At 43.6% G+C, this 21002-nt stretch overlaps 1 long non-coding RNA gene across 2 annotated transcripts in view; it reads left to right on the top strand.

The window, feature by feature from the left end:
* The window catches only part of LOC143439049 (uncharacterized), a 128197-nt gene that overhangs the window by 59611 nt on the left and 47584 nt on the right, over positions 1-21002 (top strand). For both annotated transcript variants that reach the window (XR_013107502.1, XR_013107501.1), the window contains exon 3: positions 8576-8715. This is a non-coding gene — a long non-coding RNA (uncharacterized LOC143439049). The remainder of the gene's footprint in view (positions 1-8575; positions 8716-21002) is intronic.

Consider the following 21002-nt stretch of genomic DNA (forward strand, 5'->3'; position numbering starts at 1 on the left):
AGGATAATTTTTTATGTGTTATTTATTTACTTCTCCCAGGGATGCTTCAATAGGCTGCCTGGGCACTTGTGATTGATTCCGCTGCTATTGTTACACCTGGCTCTGAGTCCCTTCATCATGGGCTGTGGGCTCGGGGCTGTGCACTCGGGGCTGTGGTGATGACAGTGTCTGTTCGGGAAAACTGTTACTTTCATCTGTACAAGTCCCTAAAACCCTGCCTGACCATTAGGGAAAGGAAGTATTGAATGGGATGTCGGCCACATCAGTCTCATGGCCTTGGGGAAGCCATTCACTTCTTTGAACCTCTCTCCATTTTCTGTATAAAGTGAAATGGATTTGAATGTGTGACTGTGTACCTCCTTCCAGTTCCAAGATCACAAGAAACTTAGGGGCTGGGGATAGAACAGGTTTAAGAAGAGTCAAAATTCAACCACCCCTGGGAAGAACCAAATCTAGGACTCAACACAATTTGGCTTCTCAAAGGAACCTTCCTACGTCCAAGAATGATGGAGAGCTACTTGGAGAGAAGTCTATGGATTGGCATTCTGAGTTACGATCTTGCTATTCCCATAAGGGCTGGTAGAGGCTGGAGGGGGGATACAATTATAATTATACTTGCTGTTACTATTAAATTGGGGACATTGAACTTTCAGCCACCCCAGAGCAAATTGTCTTGTGCATGGACATAGTACAGTTGAAAAGAAGAGAACTCATTCCTGTTATAGTTTCTGTCTTGAGTGTCTTCCAAAGGCCCATGTGCTGACGGCTGGGCTGGCAGCCTATGGTCCTTTTGGGGGGTGAAGATGGAGCCTTTAGGAGGTAGGGGCTAGTGAAAGGAAGCTAGGTCATTGGGGCTAAGTCTGTGGAGGAGACACTGAGACTGTGCCCTTTGGCAGTGATGATCTAAGTAAGTATCTTCTGCCACAGGGTTCTGCCATGATGCACTTTGAAGCAACAGACCAAAAAAAAAAAAAAAAAAAAAAAAACCAGAACTGACCCTTGTAAACTCATGAGCTGAAACAAATTTTTACCCTTAAAAGTTGAATGTGTCAGGTATTTTGCCACGGTGACAGAAGCTTGACTAACATAGTTACGGTGCTGGCTAAGACCACGGGTCCTAGCTCATGCTCAGATCCTATGTCTACCACCTTTCCTTGGTGATTTTCAATCATAATTAAAAGGGAACTAAAGTTATCATCTCCCACGTAGATCTTCTATCTGTGGGCTGGATTTTTTTTTCACCATGGCAATCTCTGGGGCCTTCTGATGTGACAACTAAGCCATTTTTTATGGTGGCAATAGCATAGCAACAGTGAGTAAATAAGTCATCAGGGAATGGACAGAATGTTTTACATCTGTTTTTATGTAACAGGTAGAACATTTCTTATATAATATATTCCCTCTTTCTTAGGAGACAGGGAAGAACCTTTCATTTCTTCCTAAGTGATAGACACTGCAATGGATGCTTATATAAATTACCAATCCTCAGACAGTTCTTTGGGGGAGACATTGTTGGGATGGGGTGCTTGATTCCAAGAGAGGTTATGTGACTTGCTCAAGGTCACACAGCTGATACTACACACAGAAGAACTAGTGTTTTCCCACTGAGTCTAGAGCCAACAGACTTTCCCGAATATCAGTGTACTCGAACATGGCGCCAGGTTGGTAGGTTCTCTGTGGAATGGGAACCTGTTTTTCTGTAGTCTCAATGTTGAGACCGTTCATTCACTTCCTTCTTTTAGGACTCCCCACCCACTCAAGGCCTCATCCTTTGAGGGCTGAGTTTTATCCTTGCCAGAGAGCAGGTGGCAGTTATTCTCAGTAGGAAAGCCATTATTTTTGAGAACATTGCACTTGGTCCGATTTAGGCAGCAAACAATTGCTTGTAAGACCAAGATCCAGACACACATGCATGAGGCTTCATCTGTCTGTGATCCTGGCGTTCAGCTTTTCTTTTTCTCTCTCTCCCTTTCCTTTGACATCTCTCCAAATGTTCGATCTCCTTGGGGGCCCTGGTGAGTCTGATGGTGTCCAGATGCTTGCTCAGGGGGTCTCTGGATTCACAAAAGGCCAAGTTGACGATGTCCATTCTGCATCTGGCTTATTTGATGCCAGAAGAGTGAGTGTTCAGGGTCTCCTGAGGGAGCCAGGAGAGATTTGCCTCCTGCGGAGGTTTGGATAAGCCCCAGCTAATCTCCATGGCTTCTTAAGGGTACACCTGCTTGTCTGCCAGCCAGCAGCCTCCTTGCTCATTTCCCGTGGGAGGGCTGGGGTCAGAGGGTCTCCAGAAAGCCTTTTATCTCCCTTTGCCCCGCCAGCCCCCCCTCAACAGCACCTGGGTCTGTTCATAAGACTTCCTTTGAGAAGAGGTCAAGACACTGTCCCCCCCAGACTGGAGGCCAATGCCCCTTTTCCTTCCTTTTAAGGCGGCTTGCTTGTTGCATCTCTCTAAACAGGCATCTGATTCAAACTTTATCATGCGTGGCTCAGACTTGATCACACCACCGGGGCTAAGCCGATCTGAATTGCTTTTAAGGCTCCAACTGGGTTCTGGACAGGTAATAGGTGCTCAGAAAACAAAGGTGCTCACTGGGACCAGCTCACCAATCCAGAAGAGAGACATGCCCCCATCTTCCATCTGTTTCTTCATTTACGTGAGACAGACACACTGAGCATCTGAACAGGTCAGAGGACCCAGAATCGTCTCGGCTTAGCTGTGAACAGGGGACAGTCCTTCTATCATTCCCCAAAGCACATCTTTTTTTTTTCTCCATTATCACTGCCATTAACAGTTGAAGTTGATCTGTTTCCCTGTGAGCATTTCAGCTAGGAAAGGCAGCAGGGCATTTGCTGTTTGGCATGGGATATCGGGAGTTTATCTTCTTTCTTGTTTCCCTTTCTCCCCATGCCCCCACCCCTGTTGTTTTGTGCTCAAACACGGATCATTATTCATGGTAATTGGATGAGTGTAGCTTAGGCTTTTTAATTGAAACGGCAGTGATACTTTGAACTCACTGAGTGTGGTGTAGGTTTCAAATTCCACTTTCCCTCCTAAATCTACTAACATTTACTGAGCCCAAAGCTGAGACAGCACGAATAGCCAGGCCCGTGGAAGCTTCAGCGTACTTGTAAAGACAGGCCACTGAGTCTGCTGTGTAATTAAATGAACCAGTGTGGCTGATAGGTGGATGGTGGTAAGTTAAGTCCTGAAGGAAGAAGCAGGGACATGCGACATTGGTTGCCTTGGATATGAATCGGCTATGATGTCACAAGCTTCTGTGCCATTTATTTCTCTTCCCTAAACCGGTGTAAAACAGGAGGATTAGTTCATTTTCATAGGTGAGGGAGGGGGACTGGAAGGCTTCCGGTGATCTGACTGGGAGGGCTCCTGTGCTTTAGACACAGGGCTTGCAAATCATAATGCACTAAAAGCTGGGAACGAAATCTAAACCGCCCTTGACCTCCAACCTATTCAGTCTGTGTACAAGCAGACACTTCTGTAGGAGTTGTGGCTTTTAATCCTTCTTACTTCAAAGATCTTCTCTCTTTCTCTCTCTCCCTGTGTGTGTGTGTCTTTGTATGTGTTTATGTATGTATGTGTGTATGTGTGTGTATGTGAGTAGCTATATGTGTGTGTCTGTGTGTATGTATATATGTGTGTATGTGCATGTGTGTGCATAGGTATATGTGTGTGTATGCATAGGTATATGTGTGTGTATATGTGAGTGCTTATGTGTGTGTGTGTGTGTGTGTGTGTGTGCAGGTTGCAGATGCACATGCACACCCATATCAGATGTCTTCTTCTATTGCTTCCCACCATATTCTGAAACATTTTCTCCCATTAACCCTTTTAATGCTTCTTACTTCAAAGATCTTCTCTCTTTCTCTCTCTCCCTGTGTGTGTGTCTTTATATGTGTTTATGTATGTATGTGTGTATGTGTGTGTATGTGAGTATCTATATGTGTATGTGCTCACTAATTTGGATAAACTAGATGGTTAGGGAACTCTTAGGTTCCTCCTGGGTTTCGTTCCTTTGTCACTTGGGTTCCAGATGTGTGCCACCATGTCTGTTTTATTTTGTTTTGCTCTCTCTCTCTCTCTCTCTCTCTCTCTCTCTCTCTTTCTCTCTCTCTTTCTCTTTGTGTGTCTCTGTGTGTGTGTGTATTGATGCTAGAGATCATGACTTGGGCCCTTGTGCTTGCAAACCAGGTAATTTACAGACCAAGACACCTCCCCCAAAGCGAGGGTTTTCAATTAATATTTTTTCTTAAAGTGAAAGAACATAGTATTAACCTCTCTCTCTGCTCACTACTGATTTCTCCTCTCAGGCCCTAAGGAGACCAGAAAGGCTGGGTATTACCATTTTAGTAGAACTGCTTTGCTTTCTGCTCTGCCTGCAGCTTCTCATGAGGAGGCTTGGCCCTCAGTGCAAGGCTCTGCACTGTGTCTCCTCTGACACTGTGTACATACAGACCTTCACACATCCCCATTTCCTTAGTAAACTACACAAACAATGAGCAGATAGAAACCAAGGAAGAGATTGAGCTCTGGGCCCATAATATTGTGGTCTAAAGTAGAAAATATAAACACCAGTGCTCCGTACAAGATAATAGCATAATAGGATAGGCGAGAGAGGCAGGAGGCTGTAATGGCCCTGGAGATGCAGAAATTCTGGGAAAGTAGGGCAGTATGAAAGCACAGAGCATCCGTGAGACCTGGGTGATTGTGAGCAGCTCTGCTGAATACAATATGGAGATCTTGTACACAATACAATACACAGTAATAAAGAAATCATCCTCTGATCTTACAGCTCTCAGGCACTCTTTGTTTGAAATGTCACCAACCCAGCCACGGATGCAAGAGTATCCAAGATTATAAACAGCCAAGCTATAAATGACCTCTTACTTCAGATAATTAAAGGTGCAGAAAATAAGAATTGAAAGGACCAATGTTCCTTTCTTTCTCGATAGACTCTCCCCTCAGCTACTCGGCACTGGGTGTGTTCTTTCTTCATCCCATGCAAGCTTGAACACAGCGTCTATAGAGTGCCATCAGTGGGACTGAGGATGGCAGCGAGTCTCAGGGAGAGTGTAGGTCTGCCAGGAGGGATACTTAGTATAGTGAATGCCACCTCACATGGCCCTTGTGGCATTTTCAGGTTGGTAGCAAAATCTTTATTTAGGCCACATTGGGCTGGGGATACAGTTCACTGGCAGAACACTTGTCTAGCATACGTGAGGCCTTCAGTTTGATACCTAGCATCACAAAAAGAAAAAGAGAGGGAAGATGGAGAGAGGGGGTAGGGAGGAAAGAAGGAGGGAAGAAAGGGAGCGGGAAAGGAAGGAAGAAAAGAAGGAAGGCAAGAAGGAAGAGTGGGAGGGAAGAGAAAGGAAGGGAAGAAAATGGAGAGGAGGGGAGGGACGGGAAGGGAAGGAAAGAGAAGGTTTGGTGTAGTAAAATGACATTTAGAGGAACATCCAGGATTCCACTTCTTCTTAGACGGCTTGTAGCTCTTTTCTCTGTCTTCTTTAAAGATGAAAAAAAAAATGCATGTGTCACCCCAGACTCCTTTCTAATTATCCATCACTCTCTGGCATAAAATTCTTTCACTGATTCTCAAAATCCTAACATCTTATGTCCATCTCTAGAAATCTGGAATTCACCAGCTCAAATTTCCTGGTCGTCTGAAAGGCATTTCTCCACTCTAACAGGTATTGAAAGACACAGAAGAGAGCCAAACCAACTAGCTTAAGGGTGTGGGCAAGGCGCTAACCCCTAGAATATACTTTTATCTTAGCACTATCTCCCAGTTAAATCTTGAGACCTTGTACTGTATTCAATAATGGTGACACCGCCAAAGCTCACAGTGTCAACCCAGAGGTGCTATTTAGAGGCATGAGATGACCTAAGATGAGTGCAGAAGACAGTAGGGTCCGAAAGTCCCGTGAGCATGGCCTTGAACCTGTACATAACCAGACTGGGGTTCTTGGAAAGCTGATCCTCTCTAGCTCTGCCAGCTAAAGGGGGTGGGGGTGGGGGGCAAGCAGCAAGTCACTTGTGTGCTTGTCCTGTACACTTCAGCTTCTTTCATGAGGTGGGCGATTAACGTTCATACGTGAATAAAGCAAGATTGGCCATTTATAATGTTTTCCTGTTGTTACTACTCAGGAAACATTTGTGAAACGGGTCAAGAGAATTGGGCAGGCTCACGCCATTTTACCTGTTTGAAAAGGCGGAGGAGCCCTGGAGGCAGTGTGCTCACATGGATTTATGCATTGGCAAGCAACTTTATGCCTTCTATATTAATTGCAATTCTAGAGAGAGAGGAATTGGGTAGGGGGTAGGGGGAGGGAGGGTAAGTGAGTCCTACTACAATTTACTGGTTTATTGCTTTAATTTAAAAATCCTTCTTTTCTCTAACCCAGGTTTAGCCAAGCAAGAGAGATCATATGGCTAAGCCTAAATCTCCTCTATTTGCGTTTCTCTACCTCCCATTTTTAATGCCTCCATTCTATCCCTAGAATGCTCAATGAAGAATCTGTTCTTATTTCCCCGGATCTAGATGGGCCAGGGCTATCAGTGATCTCCAGAGAAAGGTCGGAGGACTAAAGAAAAGAGTCTTGGAGGAGCAACAGTATCTAGCTACGTAGTGGAGGCATATCTTCAGTCTTGGAGTTACCATTTGTGATCTTATGACACTGGGAAAAGGACTTAACTTTTCTAACCCTCAATTTCTTTTTAAGTAAAGTACATCTGGCTTATGTCGTAAACATATAATAACTATGTTTTCAATTAAATTAGCTTTCGGTTTCTCCTAGTGTTGATTTCACTTGGCTACTTTTAGAAATCTCCTTTGAGGCTGAAGTATAGTTTATTTCCAGTGATTTTGAAGCCCTACGTGTTCTATTTCTCCCTCTACTCTTCCTTATTCTTCTTTCTCTTCTTTTTATTCCCATCTCCTGTCCCGTCTCTGTCTCTTTCTCTGTCTCTGTCTTTCTCTGTGTATGAGAGAGAGGGAGAGGGAGGGGGAGGGGGAGGGGGAGGGGGAGGGGGAGGGGGAGGGGGAGGGGGAGGGGGAGAGGGAGAGGGAGAGGGAGAGGGAGAGGGAGAGGGAGAGGGAGAGGGAGAGAGACAGAGAGATCTGTGTCCATGTTGGTGGGTGTGAGTACGGGTATTTTCATGCCCCAGCATACTTGTAGGGGTCAGAAGGTAACCTCAGGTGTAGGTCCTTGTCTTCTTCTTCCTTGTCTGAGATGAGATCTCTTGTTATTTTTACCTTGTATACTAGGATATCTGTCTTGTGGGCTTTGGGCAAATCTATTTGCTGCCTCTTGTTTTCCACAGAGACACGAGGATTACAGATACACATGCCGCTGTGTCCATCTTTACAGGGCTCTTAGGAACTGCAAGAGTCTTTTCCAGTGAACCATCTCCCATGTGTTTTCTTCTTGGCCTGATGGACACTAACTTGTTTGGGATTTCTCCTACCTGATCATCTCTGGCAGCTGCCATTTCCATTCCAGCCCCGCATCCTCCTTTTTTTCCCTCTCCTGGATAGGCATCTCAGGGCTAACATCAAGATGGCAGATGTTAGGGTCTCTGTCAGGAACCCTGAGATTGGAGCCAGTTTTCTCTGTTGTGACTGTTTCCTGCTTCAGACATTACTCTTTAGCATTATTGATTTCCCTGCATACTGAGCCAGTCGGATGCCTTTGACCTGGTTTCACCGGAGCTGTCAAAGGGCCGCCTGAGACTGTCTGGCACTGTGACTGATTCAGTATCTCCTGATGCCTGCAAATGCCTCTTTGTTCTGCCTTGAAATGGGTGAGACCTCTGCAGTTGAAGTCCCAAGTCTCCACCCCATGCAGCTATTTCTCCATCTAGTGACACCCAGGACCATCCTTTTGTGCCTCTCAAGGCTCAGACCATCTCAGTGGTAAAAACACTCTCTCAGTTTATTTCCCAGGAATGTTAATCAATAAGGTTTCTGAATGAAGCAAGGAGGAGTTAGAGAGGAAAGTGTTTAATTTGTGCATAAAAACAGAAATGGGAGAATGAAGTGAAGGAGAATAGAAGATGAAGAGTGTGATGTGGAGATTTTTTAAGATTTTTTATTCTCTGAAAAAAATCATTGTTCTCTGTGGAATTGAAACTTCCTCAGAATTACCTTTTAAGGTCTATATAAGACAAGGAATCTGAAGGCTTTCTTTCCTTCTTTCTCTCCCTTCCTCCCTCCCTCCCTCCCTCCCTTCCTTCCTTCCTTCCTTCCTTCCTTCCTTCCTTCCTTCCTTCCTTCCTTGTTCCTTTTTCTTTCCTTCCTTCTTGGCTTTTTTGTGAAACAGGGTTTCTCTGTGTAACCCTGGCTATCCTGAAGCTTATTTTATAGACCAGGCTGGCCTCAAACTCAGAGATCTACTTGCCTCTGCCTCTCGAGTGCTGGGATTAAAGGTGTGTGCCACCACTGCCTGTCTTGAAGGCTTTTTCTTTATCCCTTTATTATTTTTTTAATCTGAAGAACAGCTTTGAAAATCAGCCTTCTCAAACAACTCTCATGGCCAAATCCTTCTCCTCCAGATGGCTACATCTCTCGTTCTGGATGTTGCCAGATCATTCCAGCCACCTGCCATTGTGTTGTCTCCAGACAAGGGCAGACAACCATAGAAGCTTCAAAGCCCTAAGGCTACTTGGAGAGAAGAAGAATGTCCCTGGCGAAGGTAGGAGAGTCCTGCTTTGAATGTCTAATGTTCCATACAAGACCACAATGACTTGGAATAAGGAGTAACTATGTCGTAGAGAAGTAGGCATCTGGCCCAGGGAAAAGGGCCCAGTAAAGTGGTCCTTGTTGTACATCAGACCAGAGGTGGGGTAGGGATGTGCTCTCAAATGTCTCAAGAAGGGATTTAAAATATGCTGTCTCTTCACACTTTATTTTTTTTTTTATTTTTTATTTTTTTGGTATGTGTTCCCATGAGTGCACACATGGGGGCTGGTCATTGTCGATATCATTCTCTGTTGCTTTCCACCCATTTTTTGAGGTGGGATCTCTCCCCAAGCCTGGTGTTCACTGATTGATACACAGACCAACCAGCTACTGAGCACCAGGAAATCTTTCTGTCTCTGCCCCAACCCCCCAAGTGATGTCACTACCATGACAAGGTTTTCATATGTGTGCTAGGAGTCTGAGCTTCATGCTTCTACAGCAAGCACTTGATGCACACAGAGCCATCCCCCCAATCCCCAGTTCAATCCTGTAGACCCAAGATGACCATGTTTTTCTCTTCCGTGGAAGCAAGATTAGTATGGTTAGGGCAGTGGCTTTCTACAAGAATCTCATCTAAACTCTGAAATTAATTTCTCTCCAGTACTAGCAATACTGTAAAATTCTTAACTAACCAGTGTATTAAATTATGGTTCCTATGAGGGGAAAGACAAACGGTTGCCTATCACATCATGACCCCAAGTAGTTTTCCCTGTGTGATGTCATCATTTTGCTGTATCTCCAGCACCGTTCTTGCTAAGAAGTCCAGCACATCATGTGTACCGTGTTCCTTTAACTTGTTTCTATGACAACCTCAGCATTCTCTCACACTGTCAAAATCCAAATGTATGTCCGTGAATTGAAGGGAACGAGTCTTTAAGATTCAAACACCATATTCACATCATCAGCCTGCTTCACAGAGCACTCTGGGAAGATGGCCATCATCAATATTGCTTGCATATCATTTCATGCGCTGCCTTCCGTATGTAATCCTTTCTGGGAAAGTATAAGATATCCAAACTCTTCTCTAGGCCAATAAATAAACATCCCACTTTTGTTCATTATCCTTCAGAGGTCTCTTCATGCCACTTGGTCAAGTTCATGTATTAGTTAGTATATATTCCAGTGCCAAGAGATCCCAAGGTATCTAACGATTCTTAACATGAAAATAATTATTATCTTTTGTATTATTCTCTTAGGGCTGTCCCATGTGTTGCTCTGCTATAGAGTGACTTTTTTTTTTAGTGTGCTGATTTGGGAGACCTTGGTTCTTCTCATCACCAGGCTCGACCGAGTCTTTACCATCCATGAGCCTAGATACCCATGTAACTGAGAACAGGCAAAGGAAGTGCTGTTGGTTAGATTTCAACAAGCAGTGGATAAAATAAAGAGGTTTAACCGGATACCCATTATGCTTACTTTTAAATGGCCTGGCTTATGATCGGGGCAAACTCATTGCTTTAGGTCTCTGGTGGGGGCATGTGACAGCAATGGTAAGGAGTGTACAGAGAAGAAAAACCTCGCTGCTCATGGCCAAAAGGAAGAGAGTGAACGGAAGAGTTTGGGATCCTGCTAACCCTTTCAATATCATGTCCCCATGACCTAATAACAGCCCACTCAGCTTCATCTCTTTTTTTAAACTTATTTTTAAAATTTATTTTTATATTTTATTTACATTTCAGATGCCATCCCCTTTCCTCATTTCCCCTCCCTAGAAAACCCCTATCCCATGCCCCCTTTTCCTTTTTGCTTTTATACATTTTTTTTAATGTTAATCAAAGGCTTTATAAGTTTGGTAATGCTCAATCAGAAGTGTAACCCAATACCCAACCTAGATATATCAACTATTTTTGACTGGTGGAGACACGTGAACATCTGCCTCCATGCCCCCCTCTCTTTCTCTCTCTTTCTCTCTCTTATCACCTAGCTTCACCCTTCCTGTTAAAATAAAACTTTTCTCTCAAAATGCAATTAGAGCATAATTATTCCTAATTGTACCAGTGAGGTACAAGATAGTCCTAATACCCAGTCCATCATTTTGTTGACTAACCAGAACCTCTGTCATCTCTCCTAACTAAAACACTTAGTTTTGACCCTGGCTTTTTCTTGGCTTTAGAATAAATGTCAGCTGAAAACCATCCACTCAGATCTTTTCTCTCAAAGTAAATAACCAGGATTGGCTATGAAACTATAGGTCTTCAACCCCGTCAGAAATCCAGAATGACTGAGTTAACTGAAATTATGGGACAGTTTCATCTCTTAAAGGTTCCACTGCCTCCCAACATCCCCATTCTGAGGACCCAAACCCTTAACACATGGATCTTTCCAGGATGCTTAAGATCCAAACTGTATCAGGCAGTGCCAAAGCACAGGCGTATGACACATTGTAAATGTTTTTAAGTGAAAGGTCACCTCTATTCATTTTCTGTTGCCAACAATTGTGGACCTGCTAGATCTTCTAAAGCCAGATTTTTCTCTTTATCAGCTGGTTATCTCAGGAACTTGCTAGCCTGTTGACTGACACACCACTCTGTTGCCATGTCTAGAGTAAAAGTTGTTAGAAATATAGTCACTGGCTGGGTAGTAGCTTCCAATTAACAGCTCTGTATTAGAAGAAATGTTTTACGAGCGTGTTGGTATCTGGTGGCCAAGGGCATAGAAACACAAGTGTAGCACACTCACATCACGTGAAGGATTCACTCTGGAAGAGAGTGTGCGAATTAGATGTGTGTGTAACCATAGGACATGGCTAAGCTGAGAGTCATGAGGAGCAGCAATGGTCTCTGTGCTTGGCTGGGCTGGTGTGTGGGTGTGTGTGTGTGTGTGTGTGTGACAGTAGCTTTAGAGGCAGCTGGACTCTGGACTGATATGAATCACTGTTGCACAGTCTTTTTAAAGCAACAAACTTGTTTACATATTTGTAGGGGTAGGCATCTAGAAGAGACAGACCGGAGAGGGATAATCAGATTAATGTGGGTGTCCTTCCTGGTTCCTGAGCAATAAACCCATATTTTCTCTCACTCTCTACCTGTCATGAGTTAGTGACCTTAATGAATCTTTCTTCCAGCACTGTATTATCAGCTCCTTTTAATCTCCTGTCAGTTGTTATCACTTGTCAATGTGACCCACCTCAGGTGAACAATTCACCTGTCAATTTAGCCTTATGAAGAATGCTAAAGTAGGAAGAAGTGTCAGGGAGAGAGGAGGCCCCGACCAGTGTGGAAGCATTACTCAAGGGGTCATGGGATACCATTGAGATTACCTTCCTCACTACAAGGACTGGGAAGATCTGTGTTTTGTTCTTCTGGGTCTTTCTTTGGTCTGAATTGTTACGGCTTGAGCACTTGTCCCTCTCCAGCCCTGATGGATGCTGCATTCCTGTTAGAGCGTGTGGAGGTCGCTATGCTTGCGTTAGGAATGACTAATTGCCAGTTTACCAAAAGGCGCCAAGACCTGTGATGTGGCTTTTATTAATGGGCAGGGCGATGCGTAAATCTATGATAATTTAACTTGCTTATCCAATAAACAAATAAATTGAAATGGTGCCCACCAAATCACTCTGCAAAGCTCTAAGAACTTCAACGTAAGTCAGGAAGTACAGTTTTGTTCTCTACATTGATATTAGTTACTGAGTTATTACTTAGTAATTGTTATCTGTGCTCAGGGTGATCATCAATATTTGGGTTGATAACAACTTTTTCCCCCCCACGAGACGTGGGAGGAGGCGGGCGGGAGCGAGCGGGATTCGAACACGAGGGTGGGGGGGGGGAGAGAGAGAGAGCGGGCAGAGGGACCCGCGCCCTCTGCAGGCTGACACCTTACAGGCTGCGCCACCGCCGGTTCGCTGGGATTGATAACAATTTTTAATGGTTATAAAGATAGCTTATTGAGAACAAGTGAGGGCTCCTCTGAGAACATTTAAACAAAGCAGTCGACTAACCTGTTATGAAGAGAAACAGAAGTTAGGGTGTAAGCATTTTTAATGGCCAAGGCTGCTCCTTAGTCATAGGAGCTAGGCAGACACAAGGAAGAGCTTACCCTCGAACACTTGGACTTCAGCTTGCAGGCAGATCCCATACAAAAAGTAGCTCACCAAAGTACAAACCTTAAGCAGAGTTATCAGGCAGAAAAAAACTGAGTTAGTTACACAGATAATTGGGTCAATCTCCCTTATCTAGGAATTATTGTATACATGTACACATTTTTACAATAAAATTTATAGATTTTTTTTCTGTCAATGCCTTTGAAGGAAAAAAAAACCTATAAACTTTGATGCGGTTTCCAGATTTTTTTTCTTCGTTCTGAATGTGGCTTTTCTTCCATAAAACTCTAGTAATTCTTTATTTGATACCTAGACTCTTAGTTTCTATAAATTTATGTAACAGTAGTTGAAATAATACCTTACATCCTATATTTTTTTTTATAATTCTTGAACTCTACATATATATACTGGGGGATCCTCATTAGTTCTTGTTATGAGTTCCTTCCCTCTTTCTTCCCTCCCTCCCTTCCTTCTTTTCTCATTTTTTTTCTTTTGAAGAGGGCCTCTATTTTCATAGTTAGGTTTGTTGGCCTTGAACTTTCAATAATCCTCCTGCCTCCCAAATGCCACGATTTCACCCGTGCACCAACACATCCCATATAATGGCCCTTCTCACGGTGCATTTGGTCCAGGCCACTGGAAGCTAATCCCGACTGGAGCACGTCTCTTCTACCTCAGCTCCTCATCTTCTTTGTTTTATCTTCCCGCTTTTCCACTTCAGTCTTTTTAGATCCAAAACTTAGAATTTTTTAATTGACCTAGTGGGCTAAGGATGTAGATATATGTCAAACACTTGCTTGGAGTGTGCAAGACCCTGGGTTTGCACCACAAGGGACAATTGTGTGGCACAGAGAATCATCAAACGGTGAATTGACCTATTGGCAATAGATTTAAAGTCTCGAGTCACTAAATAAAAAAATGTTTTCCCAGTCATCCCGATTTATATTGTTACAATGATGAATAATTAGTTAACCAAGTTTTTCCTTGCTCTTCTGTTATTTGTTTAAAATAGTGTGTGTGTGTGTGTGTGTGTGTGTGTGTGTGCACATGCATGTGTGTATACATACACATGAACTTGAGCTACAGTGCTTATGTGGAAGTCAGAAGACAGCTTGTGGGTGTTAGTTATTTCTTTACACTGTGAAGTTTTGTGGGATTGAACTCAGGTCTTCAGGCTTGGCAGCAAGCACCTGGCAAGCTAAACCAGTTCACTCACCTAAGTTATTCTTTTTAACAAGTCATTATTTTTTCTTTGTCCTTATTGCTTACTAGAATAGGTGACCTAAATTTCTTATGCATGTAGGCCCTGTAGTTACTTACTTTGATGTATTTTTTTTCCACTGAAGAGGACACAAGAGAAGATACTAGTAACAGGTGTCTGAACAGGAGAATGAATCAGGATGAGGTGTCTAACAGAATCAGGTCCCCAGACCCAGACAGCATGTGAAGTGTCTGAACAATGAGAAGAAAGTTGGCCACTGTTTTAGCAATTCCTTCCATGTCATGAACCTGGAGCTTCTCCATCAGGAATGGGACTTTCTAGTGAAATCCACATTATGGAATGATCTTTCTATTTCCCCCAAAGGATCCCGGAATCATAATTTACAGTTATAAATAACCTCAGAAAGTCATTGAGCCCTACTTCCCAGCAGCTGAAGGACTTTCCATATGATACCAGGGCTCTGTGGGGTCCCTTCAGTTATAGCAATAATAAGAAAAATCTCGCCATTTAATCTCGGTCTCAAGTAATTATAAGTTTCAAAAGAGCTTTGAGTGGCTGATGTGAAGATCCACTAGCTAATGTGGGTACTAACCAGAGTTTTAATTATAGCTGCAGCCAATTTTCTACATTTAACAGTGATGATTAGTGACAGGCTGTGAGCAGTTCTGGTGATAAGAAGGCAGCCTGCAGTTTCAGAGACTGTAAGCCTCTTTGATATTCTATAGGTAGGGAACCCCCGACCCTTGAGACGCCGTGTTGGAATGAATGCTGATAACTGGCGTGGGGATGATTGACACACTGGATCAAGCACGTATGATAGACATGCTGGATCAAGCACACACCTAGTTTAAGATGGTTTTCTTTTAAATTTTATGTTCTTTCTTTCATACATTTTAATTTTATGTCTTTCTCTTATGCTTTCCAGCACGTGTCTTTTGATTAACTATGACAATTAAAAAAAAAAAAAAAACCCAGGCAAGCTTTACTCATTATTATTATTATATGTATTCTGAACTTGGAGTATGCATACTGGGGAGCAAACTCATAATGAGTTTATTCTCACTAAATCCAGTTTGAGAGCTAGATGTGTGTGTGTGTGTGTATGTGTGTGTGCACGCTTGTGGGAGCATACGTGAGAGAAAGAGGGGGGAGGGGGAGGGAGACAGGGAGGGAGTGGGAGAGGGACAGGGAGAGGGACAGGGAGAGGGAGAGAGGGGGAGAATACAGGATTTCCACAAATGTTATAGAAATATTACCTCCTTTAATTTCTCTAAACCAATATTTAATGTTACTTGAGCAACATAGAATAGACGGTGCCTTGCATTTTGAAGGCTGTGCGAAGCATGTCAATCATGCATGTGCTGACTTCCAAGTATCCACCGTTGTATTGTTCAGTGTCTTAATGTCTTTGTCTCTCATCTGGACTGAACTGCACCCCTTCAGTGCAAACCGGCCAGCAGCTGCTTTCCTGCTTGCCCAGATATCTATTTATGTAGCTAACACTTGGTAAATGGCAGTGACAAATGATCATGTACTTCCTGAAAGCACAAGTGTCTTTCTCAAAGGTCAAGTGCATTTGAGTGCTCCGTTGATGGTCTGGAAAGGTAGAAGCCAGTAGGCAAGGCAAGTCAAACAATAGAAAAGCTGAAAGTTCAGTAAGGGGCACAGCGACCTTGAGCAGAGAAGGGCTGAGTAGCAGGATTCTTCTGCCTTCTCTCTATGACTATTAACTACTCAGTGTTTTGTGAACTTGGTGAACACAGTCTCTTGGGATCTATTGGAGACACACTTTCTTTGAGAGGTTCCCGGGTCTTCTGTAGCTGCTTGTCTTAGAGTAAAACATGTTTAACTTCTGCAAGGAAGGCTTCTCATTGTCCCGGAGACATGTCTTTGTCAGAGACATTTTCCATAATTATCTGCTTTGCCACTTAAAAGGCCCTTTACTGACATTCACTAATGAAGCTCGTGGTTCTGTGAATCCTGGTCCCTGTTTTGCAGAGCCTGGTTTATTAGCTGCAAAGAGGTCAAGGTAATTGCCCCAGAGCAGACGCCTTTGATCTGAAATGGACCTAGAGATTTAGAGTGTCAGTTCTAAATGTTTGTTCCCTCACTTTTCTGGACCTAAGTCGAAATTCCTTTAGGTACAACTTATGGATACATGTTATTTATTCAATCAGCACACACTTCCTGAACATGATTTTGTACCAGGTTAGATTTTAGAGAAATTAAGATGAGAAAAGCCATCAAAAATCTTAGAGACAGAGAGAGAGAGAGAGAGAGAGAGAGAGAGAGAAAGAGAGAGAGAGAGAGAGAGAGGTGCCAATATGAGATGTTTACAAAGGTAGCAGAGACATAATGCAGGGGCAGGCTTCTCGTTCTGCCCAGGGTCTTAGACAGCTATAGGAACTGCATTTGATTTTAGGTTTTGATGCTTAGTTATGGGTTTCCAGACAGACATAAAAGGGAAATGACATTTTCTATGGTGGCAGCTCACAGTCTACCTACCTACAGCAGTAGGGTGCGGGGGTGGGAGGGAAGCGGGGAGTCTCTGCAGACCAATGCTGAGGCGTCCCTTCCCCCTGAGGTACCGTACCGGCCACAGGACAGGTACAGTAGAGAATAGAGTTCATTTAGGTGAGGGAACGGCAGAGAGAGAGAGAGAGAGAGGGAGAGGGAGGGGGAGGGGGAAGGGGAGGGAGAGGGAGGAGGAGAGGCAGAGGGAGAGGGAGGAGGAGAGGGAGGAGAGGGAGAGGGAGAGATAGTAGAGGCTGGCCACAAGCACATGAGAGAGAAGAGAAGGGGGGAACAGGGAGAGAAGGGACAGAGAGGGAAGATGGTAAGAGGGTAGAGTAAGAGAGAGAGGAGGAGGGCAAGTAGCTCCTTTTATATTGAGTCAGGCATATCTGGCTGTTGCCAGGTAACTGTGGGGCGGAGCCTAGAAAAAATGCTAACACTATCCACAGTGGACTGGTCCACAGGTCAGTTTGATAAAGATGATTCTGAGGTTTCTTCTTCCCGGGTATGTCTTACCGAAAACACCATTATTACAGTCTTCAGCTTTTTCTTGCATCTTAACTTTTTTCATCCGCTGATGCCTTCTATTTGGAGAAACAAACACCTTTGAGTTAACCACCATCCTATTCCTTTTATTCGTTCATGTCAGAGCTGGTCCTTCTCCGCCAGGAGGTCTCATTTCTGTCTGGCTATCCTTCTAGAGCACTCTCTACAAAATTTCCCCAGATTGTGGCTCATAGCAGACTTTAGGGCAGACTGCTCACTCCTTCAGGGAGGGAGGGACTTTGGTCAATTCTTCTTGTAGTTTTTGTATCTCCAAGTACCAGATACATAGAAAGTACTCAATAAATGTTCACCCAGTAAGTAAGGGAACGAGGCTTCAGAGTGATGTGGGGTGGGGGGTTCTGAAAAACCTGCAGTGGCAGCAGCTCTGCACAAGAATATCTGGGTAACAAGAGATTTAGTGTCTGGTGCGTGCATCTTCTAGAATGAATAGATGTGATTATCTGGACAGGTGTCTTCAGCTCTCTCTTTAAAGGTTTATTCTATTTCCGTCTAAAATTACATGTATGGGGCTGGAGAGATAGCTTGTTCAGGACTGTTCACTGTTTATTGCAGAAGGTCTTCGTTCAGTTTCCCATAGCCACGTGGTGGCTTAAGACCTTCTGTAACTTCAGTTACAGAGGATATAGAACTGCATGCATGAAGTCCACAAAAAACAAAACAAATAAAAAAAAAACACGTGTGAACATACCACACACACACAAGAAAATAAATACATTTAAACAATTTATTTGTATTTCTTTTAGTCGAGTGTGTGTATGTGTGTGTGTGTAAGTGCCAGGTTGTCAGATGTCCTGAGATTAGAATTATAGGACAGTGCAGGCCAACTAATATGGGTTCTAAGAAATCATTCAAATGTTCTGCATGAATGCCAAGCACATTAAAGTGCTATGCCATTTCCCGGCCCATGCAGTTTAGTTCCTAACTAGATTTCCCTAGTCAGTCAACCCTTCTCCCTTTCTTTGTCCAACCCTAAGACGTCATAATCCATATCTCTGCATCCACCCAGACCTTCCTCTTGCCTATGCAAGGCTAGACAACCTCTAGAAATGAGCAGCCCCTTAAGGCCCCCACCCCCCCGACTCTGCAGTTGTTTTCCCTTCATGATTTCCTCCAACAAATCATGTTCATTGTGCTTATGTCCATGCATCATATAGATTTAAAAAAATATTAATTTCTTTTCTGTGTTTGCTTTTCTGAAGTCCTTTCTTTGTTGAGGTCACATGCTCATTTATGATTTATTTGGCCCTAGCCACTGAAGGAGTGTCGTCATGTTAACACCGCAGAGTTAGTGATTGGCCAGGTCGCTGCATGTCCGCTCCCAGAGTCAATACATCCATATGTTATTTCCTTGCGCTCCCGAGTACTGGCTAATGGGACAGGTGCTATTGAGCTGCACATGCCCGCTGGCTGGTCTCAGTTTGGATAACTCATTCCAAATCTTGATGCGCTTTCCTTTTGCAGGAAAGATGGGCATTGCAGCAGCAACTCTTTGTTGCAAAGGGTGGTTGTAAGCCCCGAGTAAGATGATGGGCAGGAATAAATGCTAAGCATGGTGACGTCACACAGTGTACCAGCAGCAAACAGCATCTCCATGGTATTACGCACCCTTACAGCAAGCCTGTTGCTTGCTATATTTTAACAGATGGGTAAAGAGAGATTCAACATCTGCATGTGTGCATCCAGTCACCCTTTGCAATATCTCCTGGGTACTGGGGGTCATAGGTTCTTATTGGATTAGACATAAAGGGTCAATTGAACTTTAAACATAATAAAATCTTGTGGTAAGGTGTTTGCTAATTTTTGAGTTCTTTGCCCCAGATGGTATGTTTCCCGGCCCTCTGATCTTTCTTCCTTATTCTTCTCCTCCCCACTGGACTATAGAAACAAACTTTTCAGTTCACACGGGCAGAGCGGTTCCCAGCTATGGTTCAGCAGTCACATCCCAGCTGCCACCCTCCCCACCAGCTGTCACACCCTCTACCTGCTGCCCTGGAAGAACATCCAAGGGCTTTCTTGCCCTCGGAAACATCAAAGCATCCCTGTTCCCCCCACCCCCCTCTTCCCACTGAATGCGCCGATGGTTCGATATAAATGGGAGACAATTCTGGGCAGCTTCAGCCACTTGGGAGAAATGCAAGTCTGTGGGAGGGGGCTGGTTCCACGGCCAGGACCCGGAGATGAGACCCATGCAGTATCCAGGGACAAAGCCAGGCCCCCAGGCCCTGAAAGCACCCAGGAGAATCCTGATAGGCTAGGTGTCAAGTTGTCTACCCCACAGGCTGTGTTGGTCTCCAGGAAGAGGCCCCCCTGTCTCCCAGCCTTAAGGTATGGTTTCTACATCATATAAACAATCCAGCCACAGTTTTTGAGACCATGTCAAACATAATAAAACCTCAGAGGCTCTCCTATTGCTGGAGAGCCAATCAACCTAAACTAATACTTTAATGACCACTTTTCCCAATGAGAAAACAAATTCAGGGAGAGAAAAAAAAAAAAGAAGCAGGAAGCTGAGAAACATCTTGTCTGGTCAATGAAAAGAACAACAGAAAAGAGCCGTGGCAATGGATGAGGGATTACTTTGATCTGGAAAATAGATTCTCTCTCTCTCTCTCTCTCTCTCTCTCTCTCTCTCTCTCTCTCTCTCTCTCTCTCCTCCTTTGTCCTCTAGTGCTTGTTCTTAGGCCAAGAGGCGGCGTTATTGAGCTGGAGATGGTTTTTGGAGTGAAGGGGAATGCAGATAAGAGCTCAGTGAATGCCTTCACTGTGAGCTGCTTTAGTGGTCCTGTGTTTGCAAGGTACTCAGAGGGACTACTATTATAAACAGTCTCAATTTGTTGCTTTAAAGGTACTATCAATTAATAAGAAAATGAGAGGTGTGTAAGATTATTATACGTATAAATATAAAATATAGTATTTAAAAATATATATATTATAAACATATAAAATATATATATTGGAAGAGGGTTAGGGTTAGGGTTAGGGTGCAGTGCAACACCCTCAGAGATGGAGCAAAGATGCATTTTCTGAATCCTAAGCTCTTAGTGACTTTAGTTGAGAAAGTGTCTTTGTGGGAAAGTGTCTTTGGCTTCCTGCTGTATTTTCAAGTCAGGTCCTTGGTCTCATTACTGTTAATAAAAATGGAAACATTGTTAGTTTAGGATTTGTTTCTTATAAGCTTAATCTGTAGCAGTTGGGGCTCTTCACACCTGAGGGAGGGGGCTTCGGGGGTCTCGTAGATGTGGCATTAAAGATGCTGGGCAGAGATACCTTGTATTTTCCTCTGATATTTGCCCCTCCGTCAAAGCTCCCTGTCAAGAGCATCTGTATCCCATAGGCCATCTTGCTCCTCTCAGGTATGGACTATGTACACTGTGAGACAGTCATGTAAAGACATGTAAAGACAAGCATGTGTCTTTACTGGAGAAACAGATGGAAAGATCTCTGGCTCTTCCTCCAAGAGATTGCCAAAATCTCTGTCCAGGTACCATGCCTTGTTGTCATGGCAACAACAAAGATGGCTCATGAGTCTTTTCTTTGCTTTGTCTGCCCAGATTTATTTAACACTTTTCTAGCTGATATGTAAGTTTCCACTAAAAATGAATGCTCCATTCTGTCCAGGTTGGGGTGGGGTGGGGTGGGGGGAAGAAAAGAGAAAGAATGTTTAGTTTTAGGTATTTGGTTATTTTTCCTCCCCTAGAAAAAAAGTTGAGTAGATTTATTCATTAGTTCCTAAATCGTACAGATTTTACAAGATCATACCTAGGCTAGGCCTTTTCTTTTCTTTCTTAAGTTAAAATTTAGTAAGTACTATATGAGCCAGGCTCTTGTTTAATGTTTAAATAGGGGGTGGGGACTTCACGGGTAAGCCCTGTTCAGCAACTTTATGCATAAGAACCAC

The sequence above is a fragment of the Arvicanthis niloticus genome, chromosome 26, assembly GCF_011762505.2.
Source record: "Arvicanthis niloticus isolate mArvNil1 chromosome 26, mArvNil1.pat.X, whole genome shotgun sequence".
Lineage (NCBI taxonomy): Eukaryota > Metazoa > Chordata > Mammalia > Rodentia > Muridae > Arvicanthis > Arvicanthis niloticus.